The sequence below is a fragment of the Neoarius graeffei genome, chromosome 22 (assembly GCF_027579695.1).
Source record: "Neoarius graeffei isolate fNeoGra1 chromosome 22, fNeoGra1.pri, whole genome shotgun sequence".
In the NCBI taxonomy this organism is placed as follows: Eukaryota; Metazoa; Chordata; class Actinopteri; order Siluriformes; family Ariidae; genus Neoarius; species Neoarius graeffei.
Genome location: NC_083590.1, coordinates 51,068,270 through 51,085,290, shown reverse-complemented (window position 1 = coordinate 51,085,290; position 17,021 = coordinate 51,068,270). Strand labels below are relative to the sequence as shown.

The 17,021-nt window shown below is 41.9% G+C and overlaps 1 protein-coding gene across 6 annotated transcripts in view; it reads right to left on the bottom strand.

Moving 5' to 3' along the window:
- Nucleotides 1-16,724, bottom strand: part of cers2a (ceramide synthase 2a) — a 111,179-nt gene extending 94,455 nt beyond the window's left edge. For 3 of the 6 annotated variants that reach the window (XM_060904942.1, XM_060904940.1, XM_060904941.1), the window contains exon 1: nucleotides 16,263-16,724. The gene's annotated coding sequence lies outside the window, so the exon portion shown is untranslated. Of the gene's footprint in view, nucleotides 1-14,772; nucleotides 15,303-16,262 lie in introns of those variants that run through there. The other 3 variants (XM_060904935.1, XM_060904936.1, XM_060904937.1) reach the window with 2 other exon arrangements.
- Between the last annotated feature and the right edge of the window lie 297 nt (nucleotides 16,725-17,021).

Genomic DNA, 17,021 nt, shown 5'->3' with positions numbered 1-17,021 from the left:
AAGAAAGAAAGAAAGAAAGAAAGAAAGAAAGAAAGAAAGAAAGAAAGAAAGAAAGAAAGAAAGAAAGAAAGAAAGAAAGAAAGAAAGAAAGAAAGAAAGAAAGAAAGAAAGAAAGAAAGAAAAGAAAGAAAGAAAGAAAGAAAGAAGAAAGAAAGAAAGAAAGAAAGAAAGAAAGAAGAAAGAAAGAAAGAAAGAAAGAAAGAAAGAAAGAAAGAAAGAAAGAAGAAGAAAGAAAGAAAGAAGAAAGAAAGAAAGAAAGAAAGAAAGAAAGAAAGAAAGAAAGAAAGAAAGAAAGAAAGAAAGAAAGAAGAAGAAAAGAAAGAAAGAAAGAAAGAAAGAAAGAAAGAAAGAAAGAAAGAAAGAAAGAAAGAAAGAAGAAAGAAAGAAAGAAAGAAAGAAAGAAAGAAAGAAAGAAAGAAAGAAAGAAAAGAAAGAAAGAAAGAAAGAAAGAAAGAAAGAAAGAAAGAAAGAAAGAAAGAAAGAAAGAAAGAAAGAAAGAAAGAAAGAAAGAAAGAAGAAAGAAAGAAAGAAAGAAAGAAAGAAAGAAAGAAAGAAAGAAAGAAAGAAAGAAAGAAAGAAAGAAAGAAAGAAAGAAAGAAAGAAAGAAAGAAGGAAAGAAAGAAGAAAGAAAGAAAGAAAGAAGAAGCACCTCTGTGAAGATGGTTTACTTATAGATACATTTCCCTAATGGGAACCTAATTTCAGGCCTAGGCTTATTTTAATTTCACTTTGTAGCCAACAGCAAGAAGTCGGACAGCATCATCTTGGGTGATGTAGAGTTTATACCCAGAGTACTGCTTATAAAACACAACTGGAATACATTAGATTTTTACTCAGAATATCAATCAATCCTTCTGCAGCGTCTGACCAACTGCCTGGAACATCAGACCCAATTACCCATCAGATCAACAACTGTGCATTTTCATGACAGGATGAAGGTGAGGAGATTGTGCTGATTGTTTCAGAGAGAAAAGATTTACTTTCTAAAGAATCAAATTTAAAAATATATTTTTAATCTGGGGCGGCACGGTGGTGTAGTGGTTAGCGCTGTCGCCTCACAGCAAGAAGGTCCTGGGTTCGAGCCCCGTGGCCGGCGAGGGCTTTTCTGTGTGGAGTTTGCATGTTCTCCCCCGTGTCCGCGTGGGTTTCCTCCGGGTGCTCCGGTTTCCCCCACAGTCCAAAGACATGCAGGTTAGGTTAACTGGTGACTCTAAATTGAGCATAGGTGTGAATGTGAGTGTGAATGGTTGTCTGTGTCTATGTGTCAGCCCTGTGATGACCTGGCGACTTGTCAGGGTGTACCCCGCCTTTCACCCGTAGTCAGCTGGATAGGCTCCAGCTTGCCTGTGACCCTGTAGAAGGATAAAGCGGCTAGAGATAATGAGATGAGATATTTTTAATCTTCAAAAGAGGAAATGAGACATGGACTGATTAACCGTGCCTAAAGGTGAATGACGTTAGCTAGTAAACTAAGGCAAGTCTTTGCTATTTGTGTTGTCTCCAGAAGAAAGCCTTCACTGGACAGACGAAGAAGTGCTCATTTATTTTCATCTCATCTCATTATCTCTAGCCGCTTTATCCTGTTCTACAGGGTCGCAGGCAAGCTGGAGCCATATCCCAGCTGACTACAGGCGAGAGGCGGGGTACACCCTGGACAATTCGCCAGGTCATCACAGGGCTGACACATAGACACAGGCCAAGTTTACATTAGACCGTATCTGTCTCGTTTTCTTTGCGGATGCACTGTCCGTTTATATTAAAACGCCTGGAAACGGGAATCCGCCAGGGTCCACGTATTCAATCCAGATCGTGTGTGGTCCGGTGCTGTGTAAACATTGAGAATACGCGGATACGCTGTGCTGAGCTCTAGCTGGCGTCGTCATTGGACAACGTCACTGTGACATCCACCTTCCTGATTCGCTGGCATTGGTCATGTGACGCGACTGCTGAAAAAACGGCGCGGACTTCCGCCTTGTATCACCTTTCATTAAAGAGTATAAAAGTATGAAAATACTGCAAATACTGATGCAAATACTGCCCATTGTGTAGTTATGATTGTCTTTAGGCTTGCCATCCTTCCACTTGCAAGTGGTAAGTGACGCGCATGCCCGACATGCACTGGATCACACACACAGCGGCTCAGTCCCGAATCACTGCTCGTGCGCTATACTCGCACGCTCTGTGAGCTGCGCAGGGCCGGAGTGCGCACCCTCCAGAGGGCACTCGCTGTTCAGGGCGGAGTGATTTGGAGCGCAGGATGCCTGCGGAGCCGAGCGTATCCGTGTATTGGTGTTGCTGTGTGCACGCTAATCGTTTTAAAAACGTTAATCTGATGATCCGCTGATACGGTCTAATGTAAACCCCACCACAGACAACCATTCACACTCACACCTACGGTCAATTTAGAGTCACCAGTTAACCTAACCTGCATGTCTTTGGACTGTGGGGGAAACCGGAGCACCCGGAGGAAACCCACATGGACACAGGGAGAACATGCAAACTCCACACAGAAAGGCCCTCGCCGGCCATGGGGCTCGAACCCGACCTTCTTGCTGTGAGGCGACAGCGCTAACCACTACACCACCGTGCCGCCCCTCATTTATTTTGTTGCACAAATTAAATGCTTGGATCATGGACTGAGCTTGACCATTCGGGCTCAGCCAGTTTTAGTAACGACGTGAGCGTGCTCACATTTTAATCTTCACCCAGCCCTATTCATTAACTGGAGAACAGTGTACTGAACTGCACTACAAGGCTTTGTATCGGAAGACAGTATATTATTACATACTACAAACATTAATGCTGGGTAAACCTGCAATTTCCATGGAACAGAACCAGCACGGCATAGTGTGCCTGTTCAAACAGAGGATTTGCCCCCCAAAACAAATTCAGTCCCAACTACAAAGAACACACACACTAGCTATGTTAACTGTGAGCTTACCAAGCCATGGTAACTGATCAACACCTCTGACAAGAACTCATTAATGCTGCGTTCAACGAAAACCCCCAATTCAGAATTTCAACAACAAAAAAAGCCCCCTTAACTTGGAATTCCTACTTGTAAACTCAGGATGGTGTCCAACACCCACACCGAGTTCACCAAGTGACACCAGATCAACATAGAACAGTATGGAAACCACTGATAAAGAGTAAGAACAGGAAGAAGACATTTTAGAACTTGGGGGCCTGTGGGATGGAAGATGGAATGTAAATAAAAATAAAAAGGCATTGCTTAGGATTCAAAGCATCCAGTGTCACCATGTTTGGTATGTCTTATTGGCCTCCCTCAACGATGGTTTCCTTGCAGCAATTCAACCATGAAGGCCTGATTCACACCATCTCCTCCAAACAGCTGATGCTGAGACGTGCTTGCTACTTGAACTCTGAAGCGTTCATGTAGGCTCTAATCTGAGGTGATGTTAACTGGTGATGTTTGAGGCTAATAAACTTATCCTCTGCAGCAGGCTTGGAGTACTCGAGTCCAGGACTCTGACTCGAGTCCAACTTGTGCCCAAATTTTAAGGACTCGTGACTTGACTTGGACTTGAGCACTGATGACTTGGACTCATGCATTAACTGCACAAGGACTCATAAATTGGAGGTGAGGACTCTGATTTTTTTTCTTTATTTTTTTGCAACATGCCATAATAATTTGGCATAAAATATTTATGTCTACATTAATTTTTGGACGACTTCAATGCAAGAGTGTCACACCTGCGCACCTTAGCACATGCATCAGAGAGACTCTTGGGCACGCTCTGGACAGTGCGCGTGCCAAGCAGACTCATGTACGCGCCATACACGGTTGCACAGAAAGGCAGCAACAGTGACCGTCAAATTCATCATATCAGACGCTGTGCTGTGAAAATTGTGCATGTAGACGCTCATTTAAGTTTCCAAATCTGTCACTGCTTAACTCTTGAATATTTTCTATCATGAATACAATCATTAAAAAGCTTATATAATCTCTGCTTTTTATCTGGTTAAGATCTGTTCAGTACTTTGGGAGTAACGGCAGGTTAAAGTTGGTATAACACAGTAAAAACTCTGCTCACATGACATTGGGAAACTGCCGGTGCTTTTTCAGTCAGGGAAAAGCGTTCAGGCTCGCTCTCTTCTGATCGGTTTCCAACTGGATTACTCATGAATATCCATCAGATCACTTTTATAGGGATGTTCTCTCGCTCTCACCGTTTCTGATGAAGTATTCAGCAAAATTTTCCGTCAGCAAGTTTTGATGTTATGCTTCACGGGAGACTTTGAAGGGAATTTTCATAGCTTTACCTACTTATTTTTTCAAACCAAACTGATTCATGTAACTAAATAACTATTTTAGAATATAACTGGAGTTGTTTTGATGAAAAATATTGATCTTAGTGGTCGGAAGGAGATTTTAAAAACCAGAAGTCAGAAATACAAGGGTCAATTTCAATTCAATTAATTGGAATTGTTTATTGGATGTGGCTCTCACAGTTTTTTTGAGGTTGGCCGTGAAAGCTGTGAATATTAATCAAAATAAACACTAATAGGCCCTACTTTTGAGAAATACAAAGGCCTACAGAGCACAAAGAGGGTATTAGAAATATTCTTTTATTACTTTATTTTGATAATGGTAGATGTGAATGACATTCAGTGCTTATTTATGCATATTTTATAATTATGACGAGGAAGACGTACAAGCGCTGCTGAGTGAGCAAAGAGTTGCTTACGACATATCTAAACAATAGCACCACACTACACCACAACAGGTGGTGCCAAGCAAAGGCCAAAACCCAGTGCAAGCTGCGAAAGATGCTTGGTATTTGAAGAAGCCTTGCAAGATACAAGAATATGCAAGGAGCAACGACTTGAGAAACTGCTATTCTGCAGTTAGGTTGATTTATGGACCGAAGACTGGTGGACAACATCCGCTCCTATCTTCTGATGGCTCTGAACTAATAAGAGAAAAATATGGTATCAGTGGGAGATTAGTGGAACATTTCCATGGAGTGCTAAACTGGTCTACCTCTGTGGACAGCAACATTATCCAACATCTGCCATAATCTCCTATAGTGACAAGTATGCAGGGGTCGAAATGAACTTTTGAATGTACTTGCCCTCAGGGCAACCAACTCCAAAAATTTACTTGCCCGCATGCATGCATCAGTTGCCCTACTTTTTTGTAAGTAATTTGCATAAAAAGCAATCTGGATGTATATTAGAGTATGCAATAAAATATTTCAACTTGTTTTGCCATTGTTTGATTACTGATTGATAGAAATAAAGTTACAACACTCATGTGTTATATGTTAACACTCATGTGTTACCTCAGCATCCTCGCAGTTGTTTGAAGCAGCCATGTGTGAGACGCTTCATTCGTTCTAGCCTGCGTGACAGGTGGTGCCTCGTGTGAATAATCATAATATCATGTAGCGCCATCTCGCGAATGGAAGCGTCAACTACCGCAACGAACCAAAGTCAAGGACAAATGAAAGAGAAGACGGGAAAAATAAAAAGTTTTCGTTCTGTTTGTTAGGAATCACAACAACTTAATTTTTCTTGGTGTGGCAGCGGGGGCGTGGTCAAGCGGCGGTCTGTGACTGGAGGGTGGAGTCAGGGAAGGTAAGTGGCAGAATCACTGCACCTGATGTTGATTAACGTGTTTTTGTATGTCTTCCCCAGTGACCGCGCCCTATTTAAGGAGAGAGCGAGACTCAGTTCTGGCCTGCCGTCGTCATCTGCGCTCCACGCCCCGGGTTTCGGCACCACTGTGGCAGTTCGTAGGAGGAGCACAGAAGACAACAGGCCAGAACTGAGTTTCGTAACCCTTTTATTTTTATACACTTTTCAGTGGTCTCTCAAACATACATCCAGACAGACACGCGCGCGCACACATCAGGTGTCTGGTTCGGGGAGAGAGCTCTCCTCTGCTCTCGCTCTCTCCTTAAATAGGGCGCGGTCACTGGGGAAGACACACAAACACACGTTAATCAACATCAGGTGCAGTGATTCTGCCACTTACCTTCCCTGACTCCGCCCTCCGGTCACAGACCGACGCTTGACCACGCCCCCGCTGCCACACTTGGTAAAATAGACATTCAAACACAGCTGTCCGATGGACAACTAGTGATAATTTTATTGTTGCCCGAGTATGAGAATGACTTGCCCATGTCCGTCGGCACATGCTTAATTTCGACCCCTGGTATGCAGGAACCACCGACTGCTTCAGAAGTTCTACAAGCGATCAAGCAACAAACAGCATGAAAGGCTGCCAGGCCTGATAAAATCCCTGCAGAGGTCTACAAAGCCATTGGCAATGTTGCTTCTGATGTGCTGACTCCCTTTTTTCACTGTATCTGGAAAACTGAAGTCGTACCACCAGATTTAAAGAATGCTCTTCTTATACCACTTTACAAGGGAAAAGGGCCGAGATCTGATCGCAACTCATACAGAGGCATATCTCTTATCCTCTGCTGGGAAAATTCTCACAAGAATTCTATTAAACAGGGTGACCAAATCAATATCTAGGATCTTCATACCAGAAAACCAGTATGGTTTTCAACCAAACCAAGGTACGGTCAACATGGTCTTTACACTACAACAAATGCAAGAGAAGTGCACAGAACAAAACCGTGAGTTATTTATGGCCTTTATCGATCTGACAAAGGCATTTGATTCGGTAAGCAGAGAAACATTGTGGCAAGTGCCACACAGACTCGGCTGTCCACAAAAGTTTACCAACATTGTAAGACAACTCCACAATGATATGCAAGTGCAGATCAAAGTAGATGGAACAACGTCTCACTCCTTCCCAGTCACAACTGGAGTGAAAAAAGGGGATGTATTGGCTCCTGAGCTTTTTATACTGTATTTTGCAGCAGCCCTGTTTGTTGCACTCAAAAAAGTACAGCAGCAAACTATCCACTGATGGTGCCTTCTCTTATAATGTTTGCGGAAAACTATGCCGCTCCAAGACTGGCTTGCACAGCCACCAAAGGAAACATCCCTCTGGGACAATGACTGTTATCATTGTTTGCGATGGACAACAACAATTATAATTAACACTGATTTCTCCTTCTTTGCTATGTATAAATGAGAGTTAAGATCAGCTTTTTATTGTACAAATAAAGCCATTTGGTGAAACTTTGAAGTGAGTGTACCAATTTAATGTCTTTACCAAATTAGCATAATTAATAGTCATTAAAAACTAAATTTGCATAACTGGTTTTTACTAATTTTTAACTCTGTATTCGGTATACCACCATCTATGCCAATTTCCATGTAAATATCTTGGGGGGGGGGGGGGGGGGGGGGGGAGTTAAAGAGAAAACATTTGATCTTATTCATTAATGAGGCCCATTTTGTACCGTTACCTGAATGCATAATATTACACCGGTTTTCTGAAAATTGAAAATATCTAAAAAGCCATTTTTTCAATCTTTTATTTGTAATATACCGTATTTTTCGGACTATAAGTCGCACTTTTTTTTCATGGTTCGGCTGGCCATGCGACTTATACTCCAGTGCGACGTATATATATATATATATATATATATATATATATATATATATATATATTTTTTTTTTTTTTTTTTTTCACCGCGGAATAACTGGAGCTGATGCTGAGTCTGACGACAGCCACGCAGAAGAAGAGGAAACGGCGCTTCGTCTGCCGCTGGAGTTGGCAGAGTTGTTCAGAAGCGACACCGAGGATGAGGAATTCAATGGATTTGCTGATTTGGAGTGAAATCATCAGCTTGATAAACTTGATTGACCTGTGTTTTATTATTAATGATAGGCCTATAGTTATTTAAATAAGTTATGTAATGATTTTAGGCAGTGCTTAATTTGTGAAGTGGGAGGTCCCGGAACGCAGGAGGTGGGTGGGTCCGGCGACTTCAAAAAAAAAAAAAAAAAAGGTGGGGGGTGGTTTACTATAACTTTACGCACACGTGCTTATTGTGTGTGTAAAAAAAAAATAATATCAGACATTATGATCTTAGAAAACGCTTTAGTGACGAGCAGTTACAGACAGTAATATGTCGTGATATGTTATAAAAAAATTTTATTAGGCTATATATTAAATTATATATTAAATTTATCTTCTAAAATAACAGACTACTCATATCACAACCGGTTTATTTCACCATTGGAGATCAGATCACACAAGACATGAGTTAAATTACTCTTTTTAAGGATTTAAGTAGGGGATTTAAAAGCGGTTGTTGTTTTTTTTTTTTTCACTAGACGGTTGTCTTTGGAGATGATATACCTATAGCCTACTTGACCTCAGATTTAATGAAATAAAATTCGACAAAAATGAAGAATGACTCTCCTCGATGATGACTACAGCTTTAATAACAAAGATGAAAGAGCCATGGGGCGATAATAAGCCCTACCGGTAAAAATAATCTAAAAGCAAACTGATTAATGCATCAGTAATAGGCTACTAATATTAGTTATAATAATAATATAGGCTATTAGTAATAACGATAGTGATAGTATTAAAGATAGTAGTAGATATTTAAAATAATCAGACTAGGCTACTTACAGAGCAAAGGGCACGTTATCACTGCTCAGCTGTTCGTTTATTAAATAAACGATGCAGTCGTGCAGTAACCACGCGCTGCTTATCAGATACAATCACAGATTCTATGGATAGAATAACCCTTCAAAAAAGTGCGACTTATAGTCCGGTGCGACGTATACATGTTTTTTTCGTCTTCATAATGCATTTTTTGGCTGATGCGACTTAAACTCCGGAGCGACGTATAGTCCGGAAAATACGGTACTATTCAAAAAAAGTAGGGGATATTTTATTTTGAGATCCAAATTTTCACATATACAAAGGGATACGAAAGCATGTTGTATAGTTCCTTACTGAGGAAGCATTTCCAAAGAAATTCATCACCCAAACACATCAATGACACTCATGATCAGCATGGGATGCTACTGATGATCAAGGGGGTCGTGCCACAAATTTGCATGACTCTGAATTGGAAGGTTAGAGCCACTCCAAAGGAAGATTTTGAAGAGAAAGCATCAGATTATCAGTGGTTGAAGTCGTTAATTAAACAGAGACCATGCGCCATCTAACACAGGATGAGAGGTTACGTGCCCTTGGCATGCTACAGGTTGGCACAAGACAGGTCGTTGTGGCAAGAGCATTGAATGTTTCCCAGTCTGTCATCAGCAGATTATGGTCCAGACATCGTGCTACAGGGTCTGTTCAGGATAGACCACGATCCGGTCGACCAAGGGCAACAACTCAGGCTCAGGACAGATTCATCCGCACTATTGCCTTGAGAAATCGTATGGTAACAGCAAATCAGATAAGGTCTCAACTTCAAAGGGATACTGGCTTGGTAGTGAGTGGCCAGACCATCAGGAATCGACTGCACAGATTTCACTTACACGCCCGACGTCCTCGTGTCATTCCCTGTTTGAGGGATCGTCATATTAGGGCCAGACTCCAATGGTGTCGTCATCATCAGTGCTGGGATAATCGCCAATGGAGCCACGTAATGTTCTCAGATGAGTCGAGGTTCACTGTGGACTTCCTGGACAGACGCAGGAGGGTTTGGCGCCGACGTAACGAACGTTTCCATGACGTTAACGTCATTAGACAGGATCCGTATGGGGGTGGCTCTGTAATGGTGTGGGGAGGCATCACTGCTGCCGGCAGAACAGACTTGCATGTTGTTGCTGGACGTGTCACAGGGCAGTACTACCGGGACAACATCTTGGCACCCCATGTTGTGCCGTTTGCACGTCGTTATGGCCGCCGTTTCATTTTCCAAGATGACAATGCCTGATGTCATAGGGCCAGGATCGTTACAGATTACCTCCAGCAGCAGAATATCACCAGATTACCATGGCCAGCACTCAGTCCGGACCTTTCCCCCCATCGAGCATGTCTGGGACATGCTTGGACAGCAGCTACGCCAACGTCAACAACCTCCTGCCAATGTCCAAGAACTTGCTGCAGCATTGCAACAGGAATGGAATAACATTCCCCAAAATGACCTGGGACGTCTCGTTAGGAGTATGCCACGCCGAGGGGGTTTTACCCGCTACTGACTCGGTTTCAAAATGGTGGTAAATTTGCTGTGTGACCCTGTGTTTGTGTTGACCCTTATTCTGGAGAATCTGTCCTTTACTGACTGTACACAGGGTTTCGAATAAATTGACAAATGTTACCTTAATGTTTTTCTGTCATTTGTTTCCTTCCTGACCTCATGATCTGCATTTCATTCTACTTGTAAATCCAATATCCCCTACTTTTTTTGAATAGTATATTTCAAGAACAGATAAACATTTTAATTCTGTAAAAAGTATGTTGTTCTGCAATCACTTCTGAATTCAATGCAACCAGTTTAAGCGATTTGGATTGAATTTGCATTTTCACCTGATATGCCCAGTCAAATGGTGCAGTTGGAGTCTTGGTCTTGACTCGAAATTTTCTTTAGAGCATATACGCAGAGCCATGGCCTCACTTTCATTTATAAATGCCTTGAGACCTCAAGAATGGCACAGGAATAGTTTTAAGCGTTAACAAATCTAATATAGTAATTTTTACGATTAAAGTGATCTATATAGGTAGTGGTCTGAGTGAATGACCTTGACGTCCGTAACGTCACAGCAGGAAGTCTATTGGTCTCATCGTCATTTCCGCTATAGACCCTTCCCACGTGACGTCACGACAAACGCGGCCGCCATTTTGGACATGAACTACCAGTAGTCTACCACAGCCAACAACGAGGAACGACGGCGAAGCATCGAAAGGAATATAGCCATCAAAGAAAGTTTTTACTTTCAGCAAGACTTCCATCATGCCATTATATTGTTGTGCACCTGGATGTAGTGACCAACACACAAGGCAAGATTTATCATGTTATCGGATCACGACAGATGCTGACCGACAGAGAAGATGGATGGTCTCTAAAATATTGGCAAAATGATGTTTATTGACATAGCAATCGTGTGTAACGGGAAGCATTTGCATATCCGAAGTGTTGTGTTTACATCAAAGATAAAATAAACCGATATGACGACGACTGCTGCTGCCAGGTTGGGGACACAAACTAGTAGAAAGGAAGTGTGCCAACAGACTTCCTTTGTGGTCGATTCTGCTTTAAGGCAAGATGCATTTAATTATTCGTCTGCTGTGGGTTTGGAATCGGTAGCCTGACCGATTCGTTCATGTTTGTGGTGCCATTTGTTTGTTGACGCGTGTTGAAATGGAAGATTGGTTGTTGACATGATTTCCAGTGATGCTTTGGTGCTGCTGTGGATCAGATGTGTTGAGTAGCCTGACTGTTTTTTTTTTTCTTGCGTGTGGCATCATTGTTGACGCGAGGTTGTATTTTGAACATGCCAATGCGGACACGATTTCCCCTGATGAGTTATGATTTCAGACGCGATGCGTGTGTGGAGTCCGCGTGATATGTGCGCAAGATAGGCTTCTCGTATGTTTGGAGATCCGCGCTCTGAGACAAGCGCAAGCACCCCCCAAGGGGAAAAAAGGGACCCCCCCCCCCGAAAATATCGGCATAGTTCGAACACTGGGTTGGAGAAAGTAATGGCAAATAGTGAGTGCACAAACCATAGAAGGTAAACTGTACACAGCGCCAGGGCAGTGTGATGGTATGTCTACTTTTAGATTGTGTTAGCTTATCAATGAACACACTCGTCACTCGACGAGTTTCACGTCTTTACGACGGATACTTAAATGTGTGTTAGGTATTATTGTTGCAGTCTAAGCAGTCATTGTAGCAGCTAGATGAGCGAGAACCGAAAGGGTCTGTGCCATAAACCGTTATTTCTTCATGTCCAAAATGGCGGTCGCGTTTACGAAGGTCACGTGAGTGAAAAGGGTCTATATTAAAACACAGAGCTGACTGCAATGCCGATCCTCCATTTTGAACAAATTTATCGCTATGCCATGTAGATGTGTTGCTGGCAGATTTACTTTGCATCCATGGCCCAAGAATGTTCAAACTGCAAAGATTTGGACACGTTTTGCGAGAAGTTCATGGGCACATTGGGCGCCTATGAAGTGGTCTCTCTTCTGCTCTGCACATTTTACTGAAGACTCGTACGAGACCTCTGATCTGTTGAGGAGCGTTGGCTATAACCCCATATTGAAAGAGGGTGCAGTACCAACAATTAAATAAAACTACAAGAAAAGGAAAGTATTTATTTTATGAAAAGGAAAGCGAGTTTAGTTGCACCAGTTTTCCCAGAGTGAGCCAAGGGTTGTTGCTAAAACCCGGGACGGAACGGGACATATCGCTCGGGCAGTGACCTCCCTGCGGTTGTTGCTAAAACCAGTGACATCCTGTTCCGTCCCGGGTTTTAGCGAATGAACGGAGAACTGAACAAACAACTAAAAGTCAGATAGTTTCAAAACAATTGGCCACAAGATCGGCCTTCAAGAAGTGAGAACACAGACGGGTAAGCTCCGACTCTCATTTGGATTAAAAAAAAAAAAAAATCTCGTTTACCTGCATTTAGATTAATACACGTAACTTGTATTGTGTATTTAAGTTACCGGTATAAGATTATTTAATTTGCTTCAGAATGTGATTGTCTCAGTTCATCTGATTATTTAATTAGCCTTTGACATTTTATCAGTGAAAATGCATGCATGTACATGTATGTTGAATAAGTTATAACACCTTATCCTGTTTTAATGAGAGTCAGCCCACAATCAATGAAGTCAAATCAGTCTCAGTTTAGGAAGTTGGTAACAGTATTTCTTACTTTCACCACAAATTTTTATTTGTATGACTTTGGTCTATAGCTGTAAAAGGCCTTGCCCTTAAAACCGGTTAGTGCTGTGACATCACACACTCAGGGATGGCTAGCTCAGCAGGGCAGCTCGAATGCCAACTTTGCGGTCGATTTTAACTCTCAAAAATATATATTTAAATTCCCATTTATGCAACATAGAAGAGTCAAGGATGGAGATACTCAGATAGTGCACTCAGAAATGTATTTAAAAATAAAGGTTCTGCATATATCCTTTAATGACTTGGACTTGACTCAAACACTGGGGACTCGAGACTGGACTCAGACTCGAAGTTTATTGACTCAACTACAACACTGCTCTGCAGTAGAGGTAAGTCATGGTCTTACTTTCCTGGGACAATCCTCATGAGAGCTAGAGTGAGTTTCATCAATCAGTGCGTTTACATGCACATAGAGAAAATCGAATTTCTGCCGTAGTTCGACTGAAATCGAAGTTCTAAATGCCATGGAAACACCTTAGCTCGGCTGAAATCGAACCGAACTGGATTTCTTGTAATCGAGCTACGCGACCTAGATTATGCGATTGTAGCCGAGCTACTTAGTGCATGTAAACCCTATCGAGCTACGTAGTCGAGCTACTTACTTCAGCACTGCCCCTTCCGGAAGTGACGAGTGACGAGACCACAAGCGAGAAACACAACAGCCTCGGTCGGCATGACAACAGTAGTAGTAGCGAGCAGCAGAAGAGAACACGGAACAGATAACTTTGTGAACACGGAACTGATAACTTTGTTTATACTCTTGAATAGCTCTTCTTCATGACGACAACCGGAAGTGTACCAACACGATGGGGCGTGTAGCGCCACCTGTGGCTCGGGTTACCTCACACAATAGCTCGATTTCCTTGTGTGCATGTAGGATTGGATTTCTCTGGCACCCCTGCTGGGACCCTTAGCTCGATTACCGACAGTAGCTCGATTTGGATGTGCACTGATTGATGGTTTTTGCAACTGCACTTGAAGATGCATTCAAAGTTATTGCAATTTTCTGGACTGATGGACCTTCATGTCTTAAAGTAATAGGTAATAGATGTCGTTTCCCTTTACTTAATTGAGCGGTTCTAGATATAATTAACAGTTATTCCACGAAATCAAGTCGTACATGAGCTGATAGCTGACGAGGTGCGCAGTGCTGAGTTAGCTATAAGCCATATATGACGAGGTTGAGTGGAATAACAAACATTCGCTGGATTTTGCGAAACAGAATATTTTTATTTTTAGCAAATTTGACAAATAAAAACTATACAAAACGTCCAACAAAATCATTTCCGCTTAGAATGTAAACAAACCAGCAAAATGATAGCAATTTCTGAAAAAAAGGCTATAATAATAAAATTATTATTATAAATTATTATTGAAAAAAATGTTCTTACCATCAAATACTTTTATTCCATATTTTGTTGCTTTTTCAATTTTTTTTTTAGGGGTGGTTGCTTTCGAGTAGTTTTTTTATTTTGTCCTTGGTTGTTTCAACAAAACGCTCCGCCATTTTGTTTTTCTCTACTCACGGTATACGAGTTGATAGCCTAGTAGTAGAGTAACCAATCAGAGCACACGATTGCTCATATCCAGTGAATGTGGACAGAATAATATGGATTATTACAATTGTCTGTAGTATAGAGCTATTTACTGTTTGATCTCAAATGCATGAAGGAGGCAGGAAACTAGTCCACTCATTAACTTTTGATGAGGCACACCTGTTAATTGAAAAGCATTCCAGGTGACTACCTCATGAAGCTGGTTAATATAATGCCAATAGATGACTTGCAACCAGGTGATCAAAATGTGCTACGTCATGATGGTGGACATACAAAGCAACTAGAATGGCAGCTACTGAAAGCGTGTCTGTAAATAATGCTGAATTTTCTCAGTATTACCACGATTTGAACGATTGAGCGAAGATAGATGTGTGGTTTTGACCCATATTATTTAAAAAAAAAAAAGTGTCAGGCTTTTCTGAACATAAGACGCATCTACCGACCATCAAGTACGAATACAGGTCATTTCGTCCCATGACCATTTCATCCAAAGCCTTTTTCATATGCACTATCATTTAGTTTATATTTCAGGTATGTGTTTGTTCAAAAAATAGGAGGAATTCTCAATGAAATTTGACCGAAGCAAAACACATTTTTGTAAAGCAAATGAGTATGGATCATGTTAAATCTTTAGGTGCCGAGCAACACTCTTGTGGGGGCTTCGTTCATGAATCCCAGGCTGAGGCGCGGTCCTACCAACCCGAGACCATGCTCTTTCTCCCAAGAGGGAGGCTTAGAGAGAAGTGCCTGTAAAATTTGGTTTCGCTGTGAGCTCCGCTGGCAGAGTTATTAATTTTTTAAAGCCAGCTGGATCATGCTAAATCTTTAGGTGCAGCACAGTGCTCTCGCAGGGCTTTCATTCACAAACACAGGAATACCTGAAATATAAAAACTGATAGTGCGTCTGAAAAAGACTTTGGACGGAATGTCAACTATTGGACGAAACGGTCACTGGACGAAGTGTCCTGATCCCTTCGTCTCGTCTCGTCTCCTCTTTCCAAATCACGGACGGAATTCTAAAAAAAAAAAATCAGTTGTGACCACAACCATATACAGCACAAAAGATATGGCATAGCTAAAAGAACACTTAAAGCAATGGAAAAACAGATTTGCGCATGCGTGACTGTTTTGTATAGAATGTTGCTTGACCGCGCATTGGATATTTGTATATCCACCAGCATGGCCGACATCTGGGTTTCTATTTTGCTTTGACGTCATTTGCACGTCAAGGATAGCGTGCAAAGCTTCCTCAAAGGTAAACTCTGCTACTTTGAAGAATCTAAAATATGAAACATTTAGTTTAACACTTTTACATAATCCCATATGTTATTTCATAGTTCTGATGTCTTCAATATTGTTCAATGTAGAAGACAATACAGAAGAACCTATGAATGAGTAGGGGTATTCAAACTTTTGACAAATAATATAATAATATATAACGTACAAATCATCTCTCCCTCCGTCTTTGGTGGGTGGTGATATAGTCAGGCGAGCCCTGTGATTGGGATGGACTGGGTGTATAATAACCCAATGTTCCTCCGGGTCCACTACAACATCCCTGAGCAGGGTGAAGTGCTCACACAACATGTTGCAGCGAGTTAAACCTGATAATTAAAAGTTGTCATAGTAACCGACCTAGACTCTGTTCTCTGTGTTAAAAGGCGATCAACACAAGCCAGTACCGGAAGTAGAGGAAACCCTCAATCTAAACTCTGTCCTTTTAAACAGGCCCTGAGGACGCGCGCGCTAACTCTGCGAGGAGAGAGGGAGCTGAAGGAAGCGGCTACTTTTGTAGCCAGTGTGTGTGCGCGGCCAGGTCAAAGAGACTTTATAACAAAAACACGCCCTTCATCAGTAACAAAGTAGCTCAGGAATGGAGCCAGCTGCCTCGTGTGTATATGTAAGAGAGAGCGTTTCACATAACGGTACTCACTTCCGCCAAACGCAGGTACGAAGCGCAAAAAAGGGTGTGAACTCGAGGCCAAAAAACAAAAAAACAAAACTTGTATAAAGCAAAGTCCAGAGTTCTTCAAGGCCACTCGAGCAGCATAGTCCGTGTTCCGTAATCCTGAGTCATTTTGTTTGAAAGTTCTGAAGAAAACTTTAAAAACAGGAGTGTTTATGTCCGGAGCTGCGGCACCTCCACGTCGGCTGCTGCTTCGTGTTCGGGATCATTCGGCAGTGTTTCTAAGCGACCGTCCTTCTAAAAAAAAACCTAGTAGTAGTAATTCTAAGAAAATACAGGGCCCTTTTCAGTTGATAACGAGCTATAGAGCTTGTAGTTTCTACCTTTTCACGCATCGTTTGGTAAATATCTCCGGTCGGATTTAGTTCGGAGCCTGAAGCCAGTCAGCAGACTCACATTCAGCCAGATTGAAGAAGAGGAGGGGTTAAAGAAGTGGGCGGGGATAATAAGTCATGACGTTTCCTTAAACGTGCGCCATTTTTGTTATCTTCGACTGCTGCGAAGTGGGAGGGGAAAGGGAAAAAAGAGAGAGAGAGAGAGCGATAAACATAGCCATCCATCTTTATCTTAATTTATTTTCCTCTTCGGACCAAACCGGCGAACTGTATAGTCGGAATCATAGCTTTAACAAATGAGCATGTCTGTAGGTTGATTAATCTAAAGTAAGCACCTGTGTATATACAATGTAACCTGGGGGTGGCCATGTTGATTTGACGTCACTTATGC